Consider the following 23,269-nt stretch of genomic DNA (forward strand, 5'->3'; position numbering starts at 1 on the left):
GCTCCAATCCCATTGGTCAATGAGAAAGATGAAAGGGAAAGGAGGCGTGGCCAGGCAGCAGTGTGTCCAGAGGAACCTGTGACATCACAAGGAAAGCTACCTATGCGACTGCTGTCCCCGCCCACTTGGGGAGAGGGGCGGGGCCTGCCTACTCCAGGAGAGGAGAGGGACGGTTTTTGCTTTAAAATGTTAAAAATAAACTTTAAAAAATATATGTGTTTATACTTTATATATATGTGTGTCAGTGTGTGTGTGTCTGCATGTTCCTCCAGAGCTGTCTTCATTATCCAGCTTGTATGCATGGTCTATGATTTTGGCCTACATTTTTCATCTTCAGATGGAGTACAAGAATTACCAGTATTACCCCAGTTAAGACACAAATCCTATAAAAACGGAAAATCCATATCATGTTTGATGATTAATGAATGAAGTGGACTATATTATCCAACATTCCAATCATTCCAATAAGGTAAAATAATCACAATGATTTCTCTGTTTTGGAAAAAACATTTCTCTTATTCTCCTACATTATTAAGAATTTTTAAAAAACAAGAAACATGTCTAATATCTTTAAAAACACAAAGCTTTTGGGCTGGGTGTGGTGGCTCACACCTGTAATCCCAGCACTTTGGGAGGCATAGGTGGGTGGATCACCTTAGGTCAGGAGTTCAAGACCAGCCTGGCCAACATGGTGAAACCTGTCTCTACTGGAAATACAAAAACTAGCCAGGTGTGGTGGTGGGTACCTGTAATCTCAGCTACTCGGGAGGCTGGGGCAGGAGAATCACTTGAACCCGGGAGGCAGAAGTTGCAGTGAGCCAAGGTCACACCACTGCACTCCAGCCTGGGTGACAGACTGAGACTTCATCTCAAAAAAAAAAAAAGTCAAAAATAAATAAAAACACAAAGCTTTCCATTTAATAAGCACTCAAAGCTCTTTACTGGTTTAAAGCAAACACAAGGCCTATTTTTCTAGAATCACCTGGCCTCTCTAGGCCTTGCAAATGAAACTGAATTTCTCACTTGATACTTGGCTATGACTTGCAATCATGAAAACCAAGAATTGTGTTATGTCACTGTGTATTGCTTGTTACCCGAATTCCACACTAGGCTGGGATCAAGGGTTGAATCTTTCATGATTTGCTCCATAACCTGTGAGCTTCTTTTCCTACACCAAACTAAGCTTTGTTTTAGAGTTCTGCAATTTACAGTTAGTAGACAAGAGTGGTTCTCAAAAATGTAGTCTCTGGACTAGCAGCACCAGCAGAACCTGAGAACTTTTTATAAGTGCAAATTCTCAGGCCCCACCCTGGACATGGTGAATCAGAAACTCTGGAGCAGGGCTCAGTAATTTGTGCTGCAGTCATCCCTCCAGGTGTTCAAGAACCTCTGGCATACAGCAGGTAGAAAAATGTGTTTCCTTCTGTAGGTCAAAGCCAGGGATACCATATGTTCTGTCTTGATATGAAACAATGACACGCAATTAAAAGACATAAATCTCCTTCCTGCTCCCACCCTCCATCCAAGGTGTTTTATTTTTATGAGTTAAATAAGAAAACAAATGGCAATCAGAGATTCAGCATAAAAAGTATATTTACAAGTGTCAGTTCTCATCCAGCCTGATCTCATACAATACCATTTACACCCTCTTACCTCTCAAGTTTTTTAAAAAGTGTCTTCACAATGTAAGTCTCAGGCACACTAGCAGTTCTATAATAAAACACCAAGTAGATCGGAATGTCCAAACTTACCAAAGAAGAAAAGTGGAATCACTGGCTGTATTTTCAAATTGCATTCAACAGGAAATGTAAGTTTTGAATTCTTTTCACCTTCACACTTCCAAGTTAATAGCATTAAATCAGAATACTCCATTCTTCCAAAGCCTCTAGCCAGGCAAAGTTTTACTGTATTACTTCTTGCTTTCAATGGATATAAAGCAGAGTCCTGCTAGGCACATTTTGTATACCTGCAAAGATGCAGAAGTAAACAGTTCCATCTATTCAATATTAAAACAAAAGTCCTGCAAACCTTGGATGGCGAGTGTAATACTTCAGCACTAGCACCAAAGCCTCAAATATAAAAAGATACCAAGATCACCACTAGCAAACAAAATGAGCTCTCGGCCAGGAGCAGTAGTTCACGCCTGTAATCCCGACACTTTGGCAAGCCAAGGTGGGAGGATCACTTGAAGTCAGGAGTTCAAGACCAGCCTGGGCAGCATAGTGAATTTGCATCTCTACAAAAAATTTTAAAAATTAGCTGGGCCTGGTGGCATACACCTGTAGTCCTAGCTACTTGGGAGGCTGAGGTACGAAAATTGCTTCAGCTCAGGAGTACAAGGCTGTGGTAGCTATGATCATGCCACTGCACTCCAGCCTGGGTGACAGAGCAAGATCTCGATAATTACAGTCTGTCCTGCTCCTGTTTATGTTAAAATGCTTTCAATCAGCAGGATAAAAATTAAGTGAAATGTGACTTGGGAGCTTGGCCAGAAAATAGGCAATGGAGAAACAGGCATTTCCCACAAGAATAAAAATGGCCAATAAGCATATAAAGATTCAAGGCTGGGTGCCGTGGCTCACGCCTGTAATCCCAGCACTTTAGGAGGCCGAGGTGGCTGAATCACCTGAGGTCAGGAGTTTGAGACAGGCCTGACCAACATGGTGAAATCCCATCTCTATTAAAAAATACAAAAATTAGCCAGGCATGGTGGTGGGCACCTGTAATCCCGGCTACTCAGGAAGCTGAGGCAGGAGAATCGCTGGAACCCAGGAGGCAGAGGTTGCAGTTAGCCGAGATTGCACTGTTGCATGCCAGCCTGGGCCATACAGCAAGACTCCATCTCAAAAAAAAAAAAAGTTTCAAAAGCACTAGAAACCAAAGAAATGTAATGAAAACAATGAGATTTTCTCCTTAAATATCAGCAAAGAGGACAAACGGAAGGGGGACACTGGAGCTCTGCCCCTGTTGGGAGTATAAACTGAACCAATTTTTCTGCAGGATAATTTGAAAATGTCTATTAAAAATCTTAAAACTATTTTATGTTATTTTCCTCCAGAAATTCTCCTTCTATGAATTCAGCCCCAAAATGCTTGCTTGCATCCATTAAAATACATATATAAGAAAATTTACTTCTGGGGTGGCAATGATTAACTTAATATACATCAAACTTTTAAAAAGATGACACCAAGGATATAGTTACTGCCATAGAAATATGCCCAAAACATAGTGACAAAAGACTATATATTACGATTCTACTTTTTAAAATGTTCATATGCATAAAAAAGTGTAAAAAGCAACAAACCAGAATGCTTTCAGTGGCAAAATTAAAGACTTTTCTTCATATTTTGTCTTCCAAATTATTACTAAAAGAATGCAATTCACTTTATAATCAGGGAGAAGTATTATTTTCATTTATTTACATATAAATTTCTTTTCTTTTCCTTATTTTTTCTCATGGATGTATCACCTGTACCCTAGAGAACTGGAATCCCTACCTCTTGAGGTAAATCAGACCATTTCTGTCTCTATCAACTTGCCTTTTTTGGACATTTCAAATCAATGGAATTATACAATATGTGGTCTCATGTCTGGCTTTTTTACTTAGCTAATGTTTTTGAGGTTGGTCCATGACATATAACAGGTTTTGGTAGTTTGTTCCTTTCATTACTGAGTAGAAGTCCATTGATGGATATACCACATTTTGTCAGTAGAGAACATTTAAACTTTGCTTTCAACTTCCTATGGTCTAAATGAAACCCTTGGAACACAGGACTTACAGCAAAAGCTGCTGTGAATGTCAAAAGAACTACTTATCAGAACCAGCTTTGTCATCAGGAGCCTGAACTGCTGCAGAAATTTTTGCCATTTTGCAACTTCCTTTTTACAAGCAACTTTTGTGTTACTACACATCAGGACTTTTGAAGCATCTGATACATCCATCTAATAAGTATGAGCATGTGTCTGAGTGGACAAGTAAAACCATCTATGCTACATTGCATATTTTTTCCTCCCCCAGACTGGACCAGGGAATCTCTCAACTTTCTAGAGTATCCTGTCTCTGTTGACAAAGCTGAACAGTATTAAAGATCCTGCTGCCTTCGTTAGGCAGATTTGGAGGGGCGGCCCAACAGCAAGGGTGGAGAGGAAAAAGAGAGGGGAGTTTGTGGAACAGGAAGCCCCCCAGAGTCTGCGCATGGCTCCCAGCTGTTGAGGATGTTGTGGATGGGGAAGTGCTGATGGTGTCCCCAGGCAAGCCTAGCACCTCCATTGGGCCCAGAAGGTCTTGACTTTAGACCCTTACCCATGTTCCAGAAGTGTTTACAGCTGTTTTTGCTTTTGTTATTTTCCTAAATAATCATTACTTGGTAGTTAGTTATTAATCTTTCTTTGGGAGAGAGACAGAGCTTTAAAACTGAAGAACATAATTTTCATCAAAATATCAAAAATGGAAAAAAGTTACTTTGTAAACAATTTGCTATACAAACCAAATGGCAGCTGTTGAGAATCTCAACAAAATGTTAAATGCATTTGCTGCTGTTAGAAGAAATACAGAAAAAAATTTTAAATAAAGAAAAAAATGCATTTGCTGGCAGTGGTACCATTTGCCTAAGGTTGCGTCGCTGTGTCATCATGCTGTGGTGGGGGGTATGTGTGGTGAATATGTGTGAAACTTTTCATCTCAGGATGGGTCATAATGTGAGCTGCAGTTTTCCTTCCAAATAGGGTTACAAAGTAGTAAAACATGGGCTTGGAAGTGACAGACCTGAGTGAATCAGCCAGGCTTAAAGAAAAACCCAATAAAATTAACTTATAATAACCCTGAGGTTGGTTTTTGAAACAATAGATACAATGATTTACTCTAAGCATCTGGTTATGATTTTGAATCAGTAATGCATACTGTCTCGACCCTTTTTTTTTTTTATGGAAACAGGTTTCACCCAGAAAACCCCAAAACAGTGACTTTTTTTTTTGAACAGGGTGTTACTCTGTCACCCAGGCTGCAGTGGAGTGGTGGATCTCAGCTCACTGCAGCCTCGACCTCCCACCTCAGCCTCCCGAGTAGCTGGGACCACAGGCACCACTGTGCCTGGCTAATTATTGTATTTTTTGTACAGATGGGGTTTTGCCATGTTGCCCAGTGTGGTCTCAAATTTCTAGGCTCAAGCCGTTCACCCACTTCAGCCTCCCAAATTGCTGTGTCTACAGATGTGAGCCACTGTGCCCAACCTGCAGTGACTTTTTGAAACATAAGTTCAAGCATCTCTTCTTAACTCCTTTAATTGGAGGTATCTCTTCTCTCATTCTCCTCATCTTTGGTGTTCCCCCAGAGTTCACTGCTGTCTGGATGTACAACATATGTTTCAAAGTCAAGCCTGGGTGTGGTGGCTCATGCCTATAATCCTAGCACTTTGGGAGACCAGGGCTGGCAGATCACTTGAGTCCAGGAATTCTAGACCAGCGTGGGCCACACGGCAAAACCCTGCTTATATTAAAAATATAAAAAACTAGGCATTTCCACAAGTGCTGCATGGAGTTAGTGTTAGCCGCTTTTGGCATGGCGGCCTTTTCCAGCCTGGCTGGGCCTGTCCTGTCACTGAACCCGCAGGTAGATGCTGAGTTTCAGAAGGAGGTGGCACAGGTTTGCACGTGCATAACCCGATGAAAAAAACAAGAACAACTGGCCGGTCGCAGTGGCTCATGCCTGTAATCCCAGCACTTTGAGAGGCTGAGGCAAGCAGATCACCTGAGGTTGAGAGTTAGAGACCAGCCTGACCAACATGGAGAAAACCCGTCTCTCCTAAAAATACAAAAATTAGCAGGGTGTGGTGGCACATGCCTGTAATCTCAGCTACTCAGGAGGCTGAGGCAGGAGAATCACTTGAACCCAGAAGGCAGAGGTTGAGGTGAGTTGAGATCTTGCCGTTGCACTCCAGCCTGGGCAACAAGAGTGAAACTCTGTCTCAAAAAAAAAAAAGAACAACTTTCTCCTGGAGTAGCCTATGTGCGCCACCTACATAACCTACTGAATGAAACCTAGATCCTTTCCTATTTCTCCCAGTGTGGCACTGTTACAAGGTTCAGACTATCCAGAAAGAAAAGGACTGGAAATAGCAAAGGCTATGTGTTTGTGGAGTTTAAGTCTGAGGATGTTGCCAAGATAGTTGCTGAAACAATGAACAACTACATGTTTGGTGAAAGACTCTTGGAGAGTCATTTTATGCCACCTGAAAAAGTACAAAAAGAACTCTTTCAAGACTGGAATATTCCATTTAAGCAGCAGTCATATCCATCAGTGAAATGTATAATCAGAATTGGCACTTACAAAAGAGTTACGGATGGAGGAGTGATTTAAAAAGAAAGGATTACTCGGGAAGAAATTAGCTTAAAAAGGAATTGATTATGATTTTCCTTCTTTGATTTTACAGAAAATGGAAAGCATTTCAAAAACAAATCATCAGACATCTACAAAAGGTCAGGGTTTATGTAAGAAGAAGAAAAAGGTTTTAGGTACTTCTGACACTCCTGAAAAGACTGCGGATACCTAGGACCCCACACCGGTTTGTACATCAACATTTTTAAAGAGACAAAAATCTGAAGTGGCTGAAATGAATGATGATGATGAAGATAATGAAATGGTTTTCAAACAGCCTGTATCCTGTGTAAAAGAAGAAATACAAGAGACTCAAACACCTACACATTCACAGAAAAGAAGATGAAGAAAAAGCAATCAGTGATTTTCAATGTATTATATATAAGATTTCTTCTGAACAATATTTTTATGAGAAAAATACAAAAAATTAGCTGGGCATGGTGGCTCATGCCTGTAGTTCCAGCTACTTGGGAGGCTGAAGTGGATCACCTGAGCCTAGGAAGTTGAGGCTACAGTGAGCAATGATCACGCCACTGCACTCCAGCCAAGTCAAGTCATTACATTTATCTTAACCTATTCTAGGCTGGCTTAAGTGGGATTTGTATTAAGAATACAATAGGCAACCTCACAGACATCTAAGTACAGAACTCAAAATACAACCACACCATGGAAGGACTGGGCTGGGAGGTGATTTTTCTCTCCTGCGTGCCTTCACTCTGGACTTCTGCTCCATGCTTGTGGTTTGCTCTGCAGATGAACATATGGCACATGCTCCAGCCTCCTCCAACCTCTGAGACTTTGGTTTACCCTGGCAGTATCCCTGGTCCCAGTGTTACTGGACCTTTCCATACAGATGCTCCTCTGCAAAAAATCTATCAAACACTCTGTATGTCATTTCCAATGAGCAGGATAGAGAATCTGATCTGCCTGGCAATGGGGGTGGGAGTTCCCTAGTTGTCCCTGGATTTGTAGTGCTGCCTTTCCAGAGACTCGAGGAGGGGCCGGATATCCAAAAAGAGGGTGTGGGTGGGAATCAGTAATACAGTCTACTTCAACAAGAAAGTATAAAGTAGGGGCAGTGGCTCATACCTGCAATCCCAGCACTTTAGGAGGCTGAGGCAGGCAGATCACTTGAGCTCAGGAGTTTGAGACCAGACTGGGCAACATGGTAAAACCCTATCTCTACTAATAATACAAAAAATTAGCTGGGCATGGTGGCACATGCCTATAGTCCCAGGTACTTAGGAGGCTGAAGTGGGCATATTGCTTGAGCCCAGGAAGTAGAGGCTGCAGTGAGCCGACATCATGATGTCACTGCACTCCAGCCTGGGCAACAGAGTGGGACCCTGTCTCGAAAAAAAAAAAAGTATAAAGTGGCAGCATCTGTGTGCATGATTTAAGTCATGCTTTCCATCTATTTTTTTCCACCTTTCTTTTTTTCTCTCTCAAACACTATATCTTAAGATTTTCTTCATGTTATCAAGTACTCATAAGCATTATTTGAATGGTTGTATCATAATCCATTATCTGGACTCATTGTCATTTATCCATCTGCAGTTGCTGGAGATACTGCCCTTTCTGCCACACTCAGTCACCCTTCTGATCTTGCACTGTGTCCAGTTATCTACTAATACACATACTGGTCCTTTAGGACTTAAAGTTAAGAATAAATAGTTATCATGGTTTCTAACACTTCAAAAAGAATGTATCTTCCTAAAAATAGAAAGGCTTTGTGGTTATGACAATTTTAAAGCAAAATAGACAAATCGATGTTGAAATTAATGTTTTGTTTTATTCTTGTATCTATTTTTCACTTCTCTGTCATTTTGATGGATAAAGTTTCAATTGGAAGGATGTTTATTTCAAAATAGAAATAGCATATGACATGAGAATGGGAACTCTGAAAGGTTTAACTTTCTAGTTTCCTAAGATTGTCACAAAAGCTACTGATAATCGATCATGATTGGCCTGTATTGAAAGTGAGTTAACATTATGTACAACTTAAGCACTATACTTTTTATCAGATATAGAAAAATAGGTGGTGTGTTTGGAAAAGTATTGGGCTAGGAGTCAGGAAGCTTGACTGTTAGTCCCAATCCTGCTTCTTCAGCTGAGCACCCCGAGGCAATAATTCAGCAGCTATTTATTAAATACCTAATGAATTTCAGGCTTTGTAGTTGGGCTGGGAATATAGACATAGATACTGCATTCGTGATTCTCCAAGGCTCCCTTCTTCACCCCAGCTCACAGTGAGCTTTCTTATGCATTGTGTAAATTTGTCTCCTAACCGGACCTAACTCTCTCTCCAACCTGCTTCCAAGGGCAGTTGTGAGGATCAAATGAGAGAGAATATGTGTGAAAACAAATTCTAAATGATTTTAAAATGTAATAGAAGTATGACCCATGGAAAATTATTTAAAGATCCTTAGAATTTTAGATAAACAGTACATTAACCTGAGTTCTCTATGGTTTTTATTTTAAATAGGTATGAAAGTTTTACAATGGACCACTGATATGGTTGAAAATCTTGGCTTGATTTTTCTCCAAGAAAATGACACAGTGTGATTAATTTTCTAAAATTGCCAGCCAAAAAAAACCAAAACCTTTTTTGAGTTGATTGACTAAATCAGTCAAAGGAACATTGACTGTATAATGGAGAAATGTTTTCTGTGTTCACTAAAGGCTTGCCTTTGTTTGATTCCAGCTGCAGCATATCGTGAGTGATGAGATCTGTGTGCAGGTGACTGACCTTTACCTGGCAGAAAATAATAATGGGTCCACCGGAGGCCAGCTGAACACACAGAACTCAAGGAGCCTCCTGGAGTCAATGTATCAGCAGAAAGCTGAGCAGCTAATGTCAGATGAGAATTGCTTTGAGGTGAGAGTTGCTCAGATAGTCGAAGACCTTGCTGGTGACAATGTCAGTTGTTAGGAGTCTCTGAACCGGAAGTTAAAGCCGGGGTACTTTGACCCATGATTCTACTCCTGGAACTTTTAATGAGTTCACCAGAGAAATACAAAGTGGAAGTAACTATCTTCCTGGACAATCTACTTTCTTTCTTGCCTTTAAAAAAAAAACTAGTTATATATGATTGTTACAATTTTGTATTCTTTTTCTCTGAACATTTTTCGTAGTATGCTTTGTAAATATTACTGTTAGAAAAATGTTGGTACATGAAATCCATGGTCATGATCATTATAGAAAAGAAGACATAGGCCCAGCATACATGGCTCACACTTGTAATCCCAGCACACTGGGAGGCTGAGGTGGGCGGATCACGTAAGACCAGCTTGGGCAACATGGCAAAACTCCATCTTTGCAAAAAATACAATAACACAAAAATTAGCCAGGTGTGGTAGCGTGCGCCTGTAGTCCCAGCTACTCAGGAGACTGAGGTGGGAGGATCGCTTAAGCCTGGGAGGTCGAGACTGCAGTTAGTTAGCTCTGATCACGTCACTGCACTCCAGTCTGGGTGACAGAGTTGACCCTATGTCAAAAAAATAAAAAAAATGCAGATAACCAAAAAAGTCACCTTAGAATTCTTTCCTGAAATCACCATTGATGACATTTCTAGACTTTTCTATGCTTGAGTATATATTTTGAAAGAGTTTATACTGTACAAACAGTCTTTAACTTTTTCAATTTTTCAGACAGGGTCATGCTTTGTTGCACAGGCTGGAGTGCAGTGGTGCGATCTTGACTCACTGCAACCTCTGCCTTCTGGGTTCAAGCGATCATCGTGCCTCAGCCACCCTAGGAGCTGGAATTACAGGCATGTGACACCACACCAGCTAATTTTTGTATTTTTGGTAGAGATGTGTGTCAGATCCCGGGGTCCAGGTCCAGCCCATGCTGAAGTCTGAGGAAAGTGGGTGGGTGAGCGGAAAGAACACTCAATGGGGCCGTAGGCAGGTGAAAGATAGTTTTATTCAGCAGCAGCTCTCATTAACAGCTTTCTTACACTAGCCCTCTGCTTAGCAGCTTACCGTTCACCCTGTCTTGGCGGCTTGAGCCAGCTGCCCCCACACACAGCTGCGCAGCCGGCTCTTCCTCACCTTCAGGGTCAGCAGCTTAACTCTTTCTCTGGGCATGAGCAAGCCCAGCTGTGTCCTGGCTCCCTCCCATCCGTCCGCAAGATGGACAGCTTTGGCGCGCTCTCTCTTTCTCTGGGTGCCAGTGCGCCCCCCATGTTGAGCCATGTTGAGCCCAGACCAGCCAAGCCCCCAAGAGCCATGTCTCTTATGCACAACGTCAACAGGGCAGTTACACATTTTACAGACAATAGTGGCATAAAGCCAAGTATGAACTTACACAAACAGGTTATATTACAAATGGAGGCGTGTGTTTGCACGCCAAACTCCCGAGTCACGCAGGCCTGGATATCCACCTCAGCCTATTCCTTGACCAAAGCACATCCACGTACCTTACAATGTGGTTTCGCCATGTTGGCCAGGCTTGTCTCAAACTCCTGACCTCAAGTGATCTGCCCGCCTTAGCCTCCCAAAGTGCTGGGATTACAGGTGTGAGCCACTGCATCTGAACTGAAATGGTCTTTAATGTATTTTTGCTCAATTAGCAACACTTCTGGGTCTTTAATGTCTTTTTTATGGCTATTTGATATTCACTTTTTAGAGAATTAATGCCTGTATTGTTGGACATTTAGGTTGTTTCCAATTTTTCACCATTATAATGGATAATTATAAAAGCAAATAGTTGGAAACAACCTAGACGTCCAACCCACTATGGCGACTGGTTAATGACATCCTGTTATGATCTGGAGACAGATTTTGCAATTCTTAAATTATAAATTGTGAAAATGCAGGGTCTGCCCCCACAACCCCGAGATCTATTTTGGAAATAACTGTATTTGTGTGTATATATTATGTTATTGTCAGGTTGTAAGCTTTACTAGCAGAGAGCAATTTTTAAACCTTTAAAAGAAAAGAACACTGAGCTAGATCTAGCTTCTGGCTCTGTGTGTTTATTGACTAGTGGTGTGCCTCAAGAAACCAGAACTCTCTGAATTTCAGTTTTGTCTCTGTGTAAATGAAGAAGGTTGAAGTAAAAAATTCTCAGGTTTCCTTCCAGGCTCTGGTCTTCTCCATGTGATTCTGATAGTTACCTTGTCTGCAGAATGCCCTTAGGGTACTGAGAATCTCAGGGTTCTGAAAATGGAGATCCACATGCCATCACCATTGATAGTTGTTTTGTGCAAAACATGGTTTGCTTGCCTCTATTGGTGTGTTGCTTTTAAGTATGGAGTTTTTTTTAATTACACAAATAATATTAGTGGAAGTCAGAATTTCAGGAACTGCATATACAATTGGTGCCATTATAGCAACACTTTTTTTGTTTTGTTTTGTTTTTGAGACAGTGTCTCACTGTGTTGCCCAGGCTGGAGTGCAGCAGTATGCATGAATGCCATCAGTTTTTAGCTAACACAACAGCTCCCTGGAGGTCAAGGCATCCTGGCTATCACTCTAGCCTTCCTACCAATTAAGTTAATTACATCCACCTTGTTGATGATGGTGAAGTGCCACCACCTGGCATCCGCTGTTCTCACCTTCCACCATTCCCACTGACACCACAAAGCCTGGTCTCATGGCAGCATCTCCTCTTGTCAATCCTGGCCTACCAAGGATAGTGCCACTGAGTCTCTCAAAGATTCAGGTGCCTTCCTTGTTTGCCTAGAGAGGGGAGTTCCTGTGAACCCTCCAAGGGCACATAGTCAAGCCCTTGGATTCTGAATCTGCTGGCATATAACGAACCATTCCAACATTCCTACCTCCCTGTACTTTCCGGCTTCTTTGATGCTTTGCGAATGCAGTTCTATAATCTCCACCTAAGTCACTGCAGCAACTGTTCCATCCACATTTCAAGGAGCCACTCCAGCAGTGTGTTGGAGCCCCAGGTGTCCTTGCCAAGCCATTAAATTCTGAGAATGCTCCCATGTTAGTGTATTCTTGTGTATACAGCCTTTAGTCTCCTCCTGATGTAACACCCTTATGTCCACTCCTTCACCTCCTCTCCCGATTCTGCCAGTACACACTCCGCAGCTCCTGCAACATTTTTGGCAAAAAAAAAAAATCATTCTCCCAGAGCAGACTGTGCTTGTGACCTTGGGCCATGATGAGGAATGACCATGGCCTGGTGTCAATGTTGGGCAGCAATGATGACACACCTCATCCTGCTGTAAGGCCTTGTTGGAGGCTCTTTGCCCAGTCTCCGGGCAAGGGGCAGCTGCCCTTCTCTTAGCAAGGAAAGGAGGCTACTTCTTTTAGACCAGAGCATTTAGTGGAAACTGGAGGTTCAAAGTTCTCAGATGTATCCACTTAAGTTTCTCCATATCAGATATCAGGATCCCTTTTCTTTTCTTTTCATTTCATTTCATTTAGTTTCATTTCTTTTCTTTTCTTTATTTTGAGATGGAATCTCACTCTGTCACCCAGGCTGGAGTGCAGTGGCATGTTCTCAACTGACTGCAACCTCCACCTCCCAGGCTCAAGCAATCCTCCCACCTCAGCCTCTTGAATAGCTGGGACCACAGGTGCACAACACCATGCCTGCCTAACTTTTTGTATTTTTGATAAAGATGGGGTTTTGCCATGTTGCTCAGTCTGGTCTCAAACTCCTGAACTCAAGAGATCCACCCACCCTGGCCTCCCAAATTGTTGGGTTACAGGTGTGAGCCACTGTGCCCAGCCCTTTCTTTGTCTTCTTCTTTTTTTTTTTTTTGACATGAGGTCTTGCTCTGTTACCCCGGCTGGAGTGTAGTGGCGTGATCATGGCTTGCTGCAGCCTCAACCTCCTGGGCTCAAGCAATCCTCCCACCTCAGCCTCCTGAGTAGCTGGAACCACAGGCATGTGCCACCACACCTAGCTAATTTTTAAATATTTTGTGGACAGGGTCTACCTATGTTGCCCAGGCAGGTCTCCAACACCAGGTCTCAAGCATGCAGCAGTGCTGCTGCTGATGATCCAGGAACCAGATTTGGAGAACTTCGTTCTAGTGCTACTGCATCAGCAATGCCTGCCCTTCCACCTGCACCATATCCCAATCCACAGTAGGTGAGTTTCCTAGTGATGGTATTGCTATAGCACACCAGCACATCACTACCCTACTTGCCAGCAGCAATGGATCCTGTTGCCACCTGATTAGTGAGTTCCAGAATCCTGTCCTAAAAGTCCACTCTCTAGGGCTACTTTTTAAATTTTTTAAACATTTTTATTTTATTTTTATTATCATTTTTGAGATGGAGTCTCGCTCTGTCACCCAGGCTGGAGTACAGTGGCATGATCTCAGCTCACTGCAACATCCACCTCCCAGGTTCAAGTGATTCCCCTGCCTCAGCCTCCTGAGTAGCTGGGACTACAACCACATGCCACCATGGCTGGCTAATTTTTGTATTTTTAGTAGAGATAGGGTTTCACCATATTGGTCAGGCCGGTCTCGAACTCCTGACATCAGGTGATTCACCCACCTCAGCCTCCCAAAGTGCTGGGATTACAGGCATGAGCCACCACACCTAGCCCAAATATCTTTATTTTGTCCTCTTATCTAACAGATATTTTCAGTAAGAATGGAACTTGAGGCTGGCAGTTATTTTCTTTTGGTACAGTGAAGGAAGGTGTCATTGCATGGTCTTCTGGTTCCTGAGGTTTCTGTTGACTATCAGCCTAATTGTTGCTCCTTTGAAGGCAATCTGAATTTTTTCTCAGATACTTTTTTTTGGTAGGAGACCAAAAAAAGGGGTCATACACTCCCAAAGTGCTGGATTACAGGGTCTCACTCTGTCATCCAGGCTGAAGTGCAGTGGTGCAATCTCAGCTCACTGCAGCCCAGACCTCCTGGGCTGAAGCAATCCTTCGACCTCAGCATTTCAAGTAGCTGGGACTCCAGGCATACACCACCATACCTGACTAATTTTTTGTATTTTTTGTAGAGACAGGGTTTCACCATGTTGCCTAGGCCAGCCTTTAACTCCTGAGCTCAAGCAAACCACCCACCTCAGCCTCTCAAAGTGCTGGCATTACAGGCATGAGCCACCATGCCTGGCTCAGATACTTTTAAGATTAAAAAAAGTTTTTGCCTTTGGTTTTCTGCAATTTTACCATAATGTGTCTAGTTGTACTATTATTTTTATTTGTCCTGCTTGGGGTTCATGAGGCTTCTTAAATCTGTGAACTATTGTTTTTCATAATTTAAAAAGTATTCTCTGTCATTATTTTTAAAAAATATTGCTTCTGCCTCATTATCTCTTTCCATTCCTTTATTTTATTTATTTATTTATTTTGAGACAGGGTCTTGCTCTGTTGCCCAGGCTGGAGTGCTCACTGCAGCCTAGAGCTCCCAGGCCCAAGAGATGCTCCCAGATCAGCCTCTCTAGTAGCTGGAACCACAGGCATGCACTACCACACCTGGCTAATTTTTGTATTTTTTGTAGAGTCGGGGTTACACCATGTTGCCCAGGCTAGTATTGAACTCTTGGGCTCAGGCAATCTGCCTGCTTTGGCCTCCCAAAGTGCTGGGATTGTGTGAACCACTGTGCCTGGCCTCTCTTTCCTTTTTTTCTGGGATGCTGATTAAAGGTATATTTGGCCTAGTCAAATATGTGGTGGTGTGCACCTGTAGTCCCAGCTATTTGAAGGGCTAAGGTGGAAGCATTGCTTGAGCCCAGGAAGTCCAGGCTGCAGTGAGCCAAGATCGCACCACTACATTCCAGCCTGGGTGGCAAAGTGAGACCCTGTAATCCAGCACTCTGGGAGTGTATGATCCCTTTTTTGTCCCTCACCCCCCACCCCAGAAGTATCTGAGAAAAAATTCAGGTTGCCTTCAAACGAGCAATAATTAGGCTGACAGTCAATTTCTCAACAGAAACCTCAGGAACCAGAAGACCGTGGAATGATACCTTCACTGTACCCAAAGAAAATAACTGCCAGCCTCAAGTTCCATTCTTAGCGAAAATATTGTCAGATAAAAAGACAAAATAAAGATATTTGGGCCAGGTATGATGGCTCACGCCTGTAATCGTAGCACTATTTTTTTTAAAAATGACAGAATATTTTTAAATTATGAAAATATACCTATAGAGGATCCCTAGTGTATCCTCTGTATCACTTACTTTCTCTTCTGTGTGTTTTATTTTCTTTTTTTTGTCTCTTCATGTTTCATTCTGAATATTTTCTTCTGAATTACTAGGTTGGTGAAAAAGTAATTGCAGTTTTTGCCATTTTATTTTATTTTATTTTATTTTATTTTATTTTATTGAGATGGAGTTTCACTGTCGCCCAGGCTGGAGTGCAGTGGCACAATCTCGGCTCACTGCAACCTCCACCTCCTGGGTTTGAGCGATTCTCCTGCCTCAGCCTCCTGAGTAGCTGTGAGTACAGGCTACTGCCACCACTCCTGGCTAATTTTTGTATTTTTAGTAGAGATGGGGTTTCACCATGTTGGCCAGGCTGGTCTTGAACTCCTGACCTCAGGTGATCTGCCTGCCTCTGTCTCCCAAAGTGCTGGGATTACAGGCATGAGCCACCGTGCCTGGCCAGCCATTGTTTTTAATATCTTCCAGTTCACTAATTCTCTCTCAACTGTGTCTAATTGGCTCTGGAAACCATGAATGGAATTATTAATTTTAGTTATTGTATTTTGTCTTTCTTTCTTTTTCTAAGAGAGAGTCTTCTTCTACCACCCAGGATGGAGTGTAGTGGTGCGATCATAGCTCAATGTAACCTCAAACTTCTGGGCTTAGGTGATCCTCCCGCCTCACCCTCCTGAGTAGCCAGACCTATAGGCACAGACCACCACACCTGACTAAGTCTTTGACTTTTGTAGAGATGGGTCTCGCTATGTTGCCCAGGCTGGTCTCAAATTCCTGGGCCTCAAGCAGTACCCCTGCCTCGGCCTCCCAAAGTATTGGGATTATAGGCATGAGCCACTGCGCCCCAAGTTAATGCTATTGTACTTTTCAATTTAGAATTTACTTTTTAAATACCTGTGGTGCTATTTTTTTTTGTAGTTTTCTAAACTCTTGCATCTTATATTTTACTTCCTTGAACATATTAAGTATAGTTATTTTGTAGCCTGTGTCTGATTCCAATATCTGGAATCTCCGAGTATGTTTCTATCGTTGCTTCTTTCTGATAGTTCTTGGTTCATGTTGTGTTGTGTCCTACTGAGTCTAGCTACCTTAGTTGTGTGCCAAACATTTTTTTAAAATCAGTTTGTAATGTTTTGAGGATTACAATAATGTTGTCTTCCTCCAGAGACAATTCTGTTTTCCCATTCCACATACCTGAATGCACTAGCAATCCAAAAATTTTAAATTCAATTTTGGGGATTGAGGCCAGGTGCGGTGGCTCACACCTGTAATCTCAGCACTTTGAGAGGCCAAGGCAGGTGGATCACCTGAGGTCAGGAGTTCGAGACCAGCCTGGCCAATATGGTGAAACCTCATCTCTACTAAAAATACAAAAAAATTAGATGGGCATGGTGAAAGGTGCCTGTAATCCCAGCTACTTGGGAGGCTGAGGCAAGAGAATCACTTGAACTTGGGAGGTGAAGGTTGCAGTGAGCTGAGATTGTGTCACTACACTCCAGCCTGGGCAATAGAGTGAGACTGTCTCAAAAATAATAATAATAAAATAAACATAAAAAATTGGGGGAATTGAGACTCAAAGCTGGACTGCAGTCTCTGTGAGGTTTAGTTTACTTTCAGAATACCCTAACTCTCAAGGTACAGCCTTTGATTGTCCCCACCTTATGGTCTGTGGGTTTATGAGAGCTACACACAATACCCTGCCCCAGGCTTTGGCAGTCCCTGGACTCGAACTTTTGTCCCCGTTGCACCTAGAGGCTGTTCAACGTGTACTGCCCAGCTTCTCAGCCACCTTTTTAGAGGTGGGAAACATCCACATGTGAAAAGTAGCTCCGAGTGCTGAGTTACCTGTCTGGATTGCTGTCTCTTCCTGTGTCTTAGTCTAGACATTCTTCACTATTGTGTTAACTCTTTGATGCCTTCAAACAGATTTTGGGGGGTTTTTTGTAGCCAGTTTTTATTAAAGGTAAAAATTGCACAGTTTTCCCATTTTTTTCCTTGGTTAAGTCTATTCATACTGTCTGCTCCTTGAGTCAGAAGCAAAAGCATGGAGGTAGGAATGAGCCTGGGAAGAATGAGGGGTCCCCTCATCTAGAGTGAAGGGTGTTCACTCCAGACACGGAGAAAGGTAAAGAAAAGAAAATTATGAAAGGCCAAAAAGGCTTGGAAGGGTAGGCTGACTGGAAGGGAATGCCTGCCCACTGACTGCCCTCCGCCTCCACTGACTGAGTCCTACTTGTGTCGGCTGAGTTGGGTGCTGCCAAGGTGGGGCAGGGATGTGCGTCAGGCATGACTTCTGCCCTGCATGGATGTATAAATCAGGCGAGGACAGGGAAGAACAGAAAGCCCCAAATAATAGTGGCTCAAATGAGAGAAGTTTATTTCTGTCTCACACCAACACAAGTCTGAAGGTGGCAGTTCACAATTGGTAAGGTGACTTAACAAGGATGTCTAGTGCACTTACAGCCTCATGACACTTTATCCTATTGGCCAGAACTGCATCACACAGGCACACCCACCTACAAGGGAGGCTGGGGAATATAGTCTTTATTCTGGAGCACCATGTGCGCAGTTAAAAAGCAGGAACACTGTTACTAATTTAGGATGTGTTAAAAGATAAACCTGGCCAGGCGCGGTGGCTCATGCCTATAATCCCAGAACTTTGGGAGGCTGAGGCAGGCAGATCGCTTTGAGGTCAGGAGTTCGAGACCAGCCTGGCCAACATGGAGAAACCCCGCCTCTACTGAAAATATAAAAATTAGCTGGGCATGGTGGCACATGCATGTAATCTCAGCTACTTGGGAGGCTGAGACAGGAGAATCACTTGAATCCGGGAGGCGGAGGTTGCAGTGAGCCAAGATCGTGCCATTGCACTCCAGCCTGGGGGACAAGAGCGAAATTCCGTCTCAAAAAAAAAAAAAAAAAAAAAAAGAAAGAAAGAAAGAAAGATAAATCTAAGCACTTAGAATTTTAGGAGTTTGAGCAGACAGTGATTCAAGAATCAGGCAGTGCCAGACAGCGAGTGGTTTGGAGCTCAAGGGGAAAGCTTGTATAAGGTGCACACAAAAGCAAGGCAAAGAAAACATTTGATTGGTTAAAGCGGAGCAGTGGCCTTAATGTCCTTAGAAGTCAGTTGGTGGTTTCTGATTGGTGAAGTCCCTAGTTAGTGATTAGCAGGTGATTTCTGATTGGTGAAGTCCCTAGTTAGAGGTTAGTTGGTGGTTTATGATTGGTAAAATCCCTAGAGGACAGTTGGTGTTTTCTGATTGGTGAAGTCCCTAGTGAGAGGTTAGTTGGTAGTTTCTGGTTGGTGAAGTCCCTAGTTAGAGGTTACTTGGTGGTTTCTGATTGGTGAAGTCCCTAGATAGAGGTTAGTTGGCAGTTTCTGATTTTGTAAAATTTTGTTTCCTAGGATATGGCTGTTCATGATGAGTGGGGTTTCAGTTTGCTTACAAAAGAACCTAGGGTATGGCCAGGCATGGTGGCTCATACCTGTAATCCTAGCATTTTGGAAAGCTGAGGCAGGAGGATCACTTGAGGCCAGGAGTTCAAGACCAGCCTGGGCAACAGAGCGAGACCCTGTTTCAATTTTTTTTTTATAATAAAAGAAAGAATTCAGAGTACTATAGCCACCTCAGTCACGCTCCCAATTAATTATTTTAATAAACAAGAGGATTACTTGGGGACAACTAGTGATCTCTGCTAGTCCCTCTCCTCTCCTTCCTTGTCTTCTCTTCCTCGAGGAAGCCTGCCCTGACATCTCCAATACTTCTTAAGTCCCTCTTCCTCTGCCCCACAGCTCAGAGAGACAGACCACTGTAAGAAAATTTGGAATAAGAAAAAAACATTATTGGATGTCTCCAATGGAAGACTGCATTGTTTTGATTAGAGCACACCCTTCTGACTAATGATTCTAGCCCTTCATTGCCTTCTAGCTGTTTTAAAACTCTGTACCTTGCAGATGACAGATCGCAATGCAAAATCATTCATCTCTATACACCAAGGCCTTGGAGGACAAAACCAGCCCTGAGTTCTGGGCACTTCAGGGGCAGCTGACGAGATGGGTGAAGTGGCGGGATGAAGTCGGGGGTCGGGAAAGAGGCCTCGGGAAGATGGGGGATGACTGGACAAGACTCTGGTAGAGCTGTGACCCTCTTCATCCTCTCCTGAACCCAGCTGACCCTCGTCCTCAGACCTCTGCAGAACTTTGATCAAGTGGTGGTGGGGGAATTCCGGTGGGTCCAGGGTGGCCCTGGGTGACCCAGGGCTCAGACCAGCATTCTGGGATTGAGAGCAGAAGGCTAGAAGAGATGACCTCCCCTAGTCCCGCAAGGCTGCACAGCCCCCTGAAGTCTGTGATGATTCTCCCACCAGGCCAGACCCACTGACCGCCAGAATGGGTGCCACCTTCAGGGTGGCACCACCCGGGCCCTCACATGGGACTGTGTGCACCAGTGTCTGCACACCCTAGGGGAGGCAGAAGGCCTGTTGGTGGATACGGTCATCCTAGACCTCGGTCAGTACCTCCCTCCCTCTGCAGGCCCCCTCCCTCTGTCCATCTGCCACCTCCACATGCCCTGATCGGAAGTCTGCCTCCCCTGCTCATGGAGCCCTCCAAGGTGCTCCCAGCCCCAGCTCTCTGGTCCCGCAGCACCTACTGGGCACAGATTCTGCCTTCTTAGAAGTCTGGGAGGCAAGGGCCCGCCTGGTCATAGCCTTCTTGCTCTGCTCTAGGCACTCCTAGCCCCAAAGTCTCCAGCCCGCTGGACGCCTTCATCTCCAGCTATGCTGTGGCTCTCCTTATCCTGGGCCTCCTGCTCATCATAGTTGCCCTTGTCCTTTTGAGTGTCTGGCTGGGCCCGGGCTCCTTCCTGAGGGGCAGGCTGAGCCTTTGATGCCTTGAGCCTTTTAGCCAAGCTGAGGTGAGTCCTCCACCCAAGCCCAGCATCTCCTCATCCTCCAGCTGGGGCCGCGGGATTTGGGGCCCGGGGGCGGGCCTGATCCCAGTGTCCCTGCCCTTCTTGTCAAGGTGCTAACCTGGAGGGCATGCCTTGGGTGCTGACTTTCCCAGAAACTCAGAGCCAGAGAGGGCCAGGCACCAGCCCAAGGTCACACAGCCAGGGGCTTCTTCCCTCCTAGACCCCCAAGGACTGGACTTGCAGGGCTGGGACAGAGGTGGGGTCGGGGAAAGCAATGCCTTGTCAACCCACGCAGGGAGCCCCACTCTCATCCCCAAGGTGCATAAAGTCGAGGAACACCCCTGCTCCCGCGTCCATGCTCACTCAGAGCCCTGCTCCAAGTGCTTGGCGCTCACACCGGCCTCCCACCCTCCATGCCACAGGTATCAGTCTTGTTCACAGAGGGGGAAATGGTGGCCAAGAGCCTCCCCCAGGACACACAGCTAGACCACACAGAGGACTTAGGTGCAGCTGAGGGGAACACAGTCTCTGCTGCCCCTTCTGCCACTCGTGCAGCCAAGGACCACGCTTTGGAGAGGGAGGAACGAGAGTGAGCTGGGTGCTCACACATGGGGCATGGGGGACTAAGGAAGGGTCAGCCAGGAGGAAAGGGCAAGGTCTGATCCTGTACAGACATATCACAGAGCCTGTGGAGTCAGGAGACCCAGGGCCAGGTCCCAGCTCTGTGGCTGCTTGGTATGTGACTGTGGTTAAGTCGTCTCTCTGGACTCTCCGTGCACTTTGTGTGCTGCGTGCACCTTCTAGACTGAGCCCAGACCCTGGCTGGCCTCATACTTACTGTGTAGGCTGCAGACCTGCAAGTACTTCTGCAAGGGGCTTTGCTTCTCCTCATAACAGCGGCATAGGCTGGCCGCGTGCTCTGGGGGTAGAATGGAGTAGCTCTGGAGGTAGCAGGTGGGGGCTGGGCTTGGGTTTCTGGCCCAGATAGGGCAGGGTACACCTCAGGGTCACAGGGCCTGTCCCCTTCTCTAGCAGCCCTTGGCCCACAGGCTGCCCAGCTGCCCACCCACAACCCATACCTTTGGGCAGCCCCAGCTGCTGCAGTTCACTGGACAAGGATTCGCCATCGACACTGCGCTTGGACGCACTGGAGAGGATGAAACTCAGCACTGCCACTGTGGCCTTCACATCGCCTGACTCTGAGGGACCCGTGTGTGGGACAGGGGGTGTCACTGTGGGCCCAGCCACCTCCCTGTTGCCCTATTAACTTCAGCTCAAAGTCCCCAGGCCTCCTGGAGCCACAGGCACTGCTACTGCTCCACCAGGAGCTGGCAGAGGACAGGAAGGTGGGACTGTCAATGTCTTTCTTTCCCTCATGCTCCTCCACTAAGGAAGGCAGGTTAAGGATGCTGCTGGGATGTGGGGGGGGTGGGAGGGGGTCTGTACCAGGCACCAGGCCGAGGTCCCAGGGTTGCCTGGGGCCTGTGAACTCAGCAGGGTGCTCATCAAACTTGGCATCAGCCATGAGTTTCAGGATCATCTTATACTATGGGGAAAGGAGACCTTCAGGGGGTGCCAGGCCCCTGCTCACAAGCCCCTCACCCCTAGCCTGGATCCTGCAATAAGGAACAGACAGGCTGGAAAGAAGGAAGGGAGGTGCCCAGAGAGGTTGCAAGGTTGGGTCACCCGTCTCCCTGGGCCTAGTGCAGAGTTTCAGGGCACTGGGAGTCATAAGGTCATGGGACAATGGGGTGCTGGGTCTTGTAGTCACATCAATCCTCTGTCCCAGCAGCTACTTTAGTACCTGGCTGCAGAGCAGCCGCAACTTCACAGAGGACTTCGAGGGAAGTCCTTACACCAGCCAGGCTGGCAAACCTCACCCCTTCTTCCTGGGGACTGGCTCAGAGCAAGCCAGCCACTGATCAAGGTCACAAAGTATGGTAGCACAGGCTGAGAGCACTGAGGCCCTAGCCCCAGAGAAACCTCACCATCCTCTACACCCACAATTTCCAGACCCAGCACCCCTCCTCCACCCAGTGTAGACCCTGTGCACTCGACCATTTTGGCCAGCGTGCTGATCTCTGCCAGCACCCAGTCGGGACAGTCCAGATCACCACAGAACCGGAACCTCTGCAAGGGAGGGAGGCAGGTAATCAGGCTGGAAGGAAGGCTGAGGTATGGCCAGGATCCGTGTGTCTCCCACATTGCTGCCCAGCAGGGACCCCTGGTCCCCGACATAGATGGATACCCTCTGGCCACCTGTTCTCCCCTATCACCAGGCTGTTGAGTAAACTCTACCTGACCCACCCTGCCACCAAACCCTGCTCTGAGGTCTACTCCAGGCATTCATCTGCTCAGCAAACATCAATTGAGTGCCTTCTCTGTGCTAGCTCCCACTCTAAGTGCTGGGGGTACAGCAGGGGATAAAACAAAGTCCTGGGCCTCACAGAGACGAGTGAACTCTCTCCCTTCTTCCCCATACCCACACAACTCCAGCCACTCCAGCTTCCCTGCTGCTGCTCAGGGACACCAGCCTTGCTCCCACTGCACTCTCTATGTGGCTTGCTGTCCTTTATTTCATTCCACTCTCTGCTCAAGTGACACCTCATCAGACCAGCCCTTTTTTTTTTTTTTTAAAGACGGAGTCTCGCTCTGTTGCCCGGGCTGGAGTGCAATGACGCAATCTTGGCTCACTGCAACCTCCACCTCCCGGGTTCAAGCGATTCTCCTGCCTCAGCCTCCCAAGTAGCTGGGACTACAGGCATGCGTCACCACACCCAGCTTTTTTGTATTTTTAGTACAGACAGGGTTTCACCATGTTGGCCATGCTGATCTCGAACTCCTGACCTCAGGACAGCTGCACACTTTGGCCTCTCAA

General features: G+C 45.3%; 1 pseudogene; it reads left to right on the forward strand.

The window, feature by feature from the left end:
- Positions 1-5,557: 5,557 nt before the first annotated feature.
- Positions 5,558-6,737, forward strand: LOC112131649 (MKI67 FHA domain-interacting nucleolar phosphoprotein-like; annotated as a pseudogene).
- The last annotated feature ends 16,532 nt before the right edge of the window (positions 6,738-23,269 follow it).

Source organism: Pongo abelii, chromosome 16 (genome assembly GCF_028885655.2).
Source record: "Pongo abelii isolate AG06213 chromosome 16, NHGRI_mPonAbe1-v2.0_pri, whole genome shotgun sequence".
Taxonomy (NCBI): Eukaryota; Metazoa; Chordata; class Mammalia; order Primates; family Hominidae; genus Pongo; species Pongo abelii.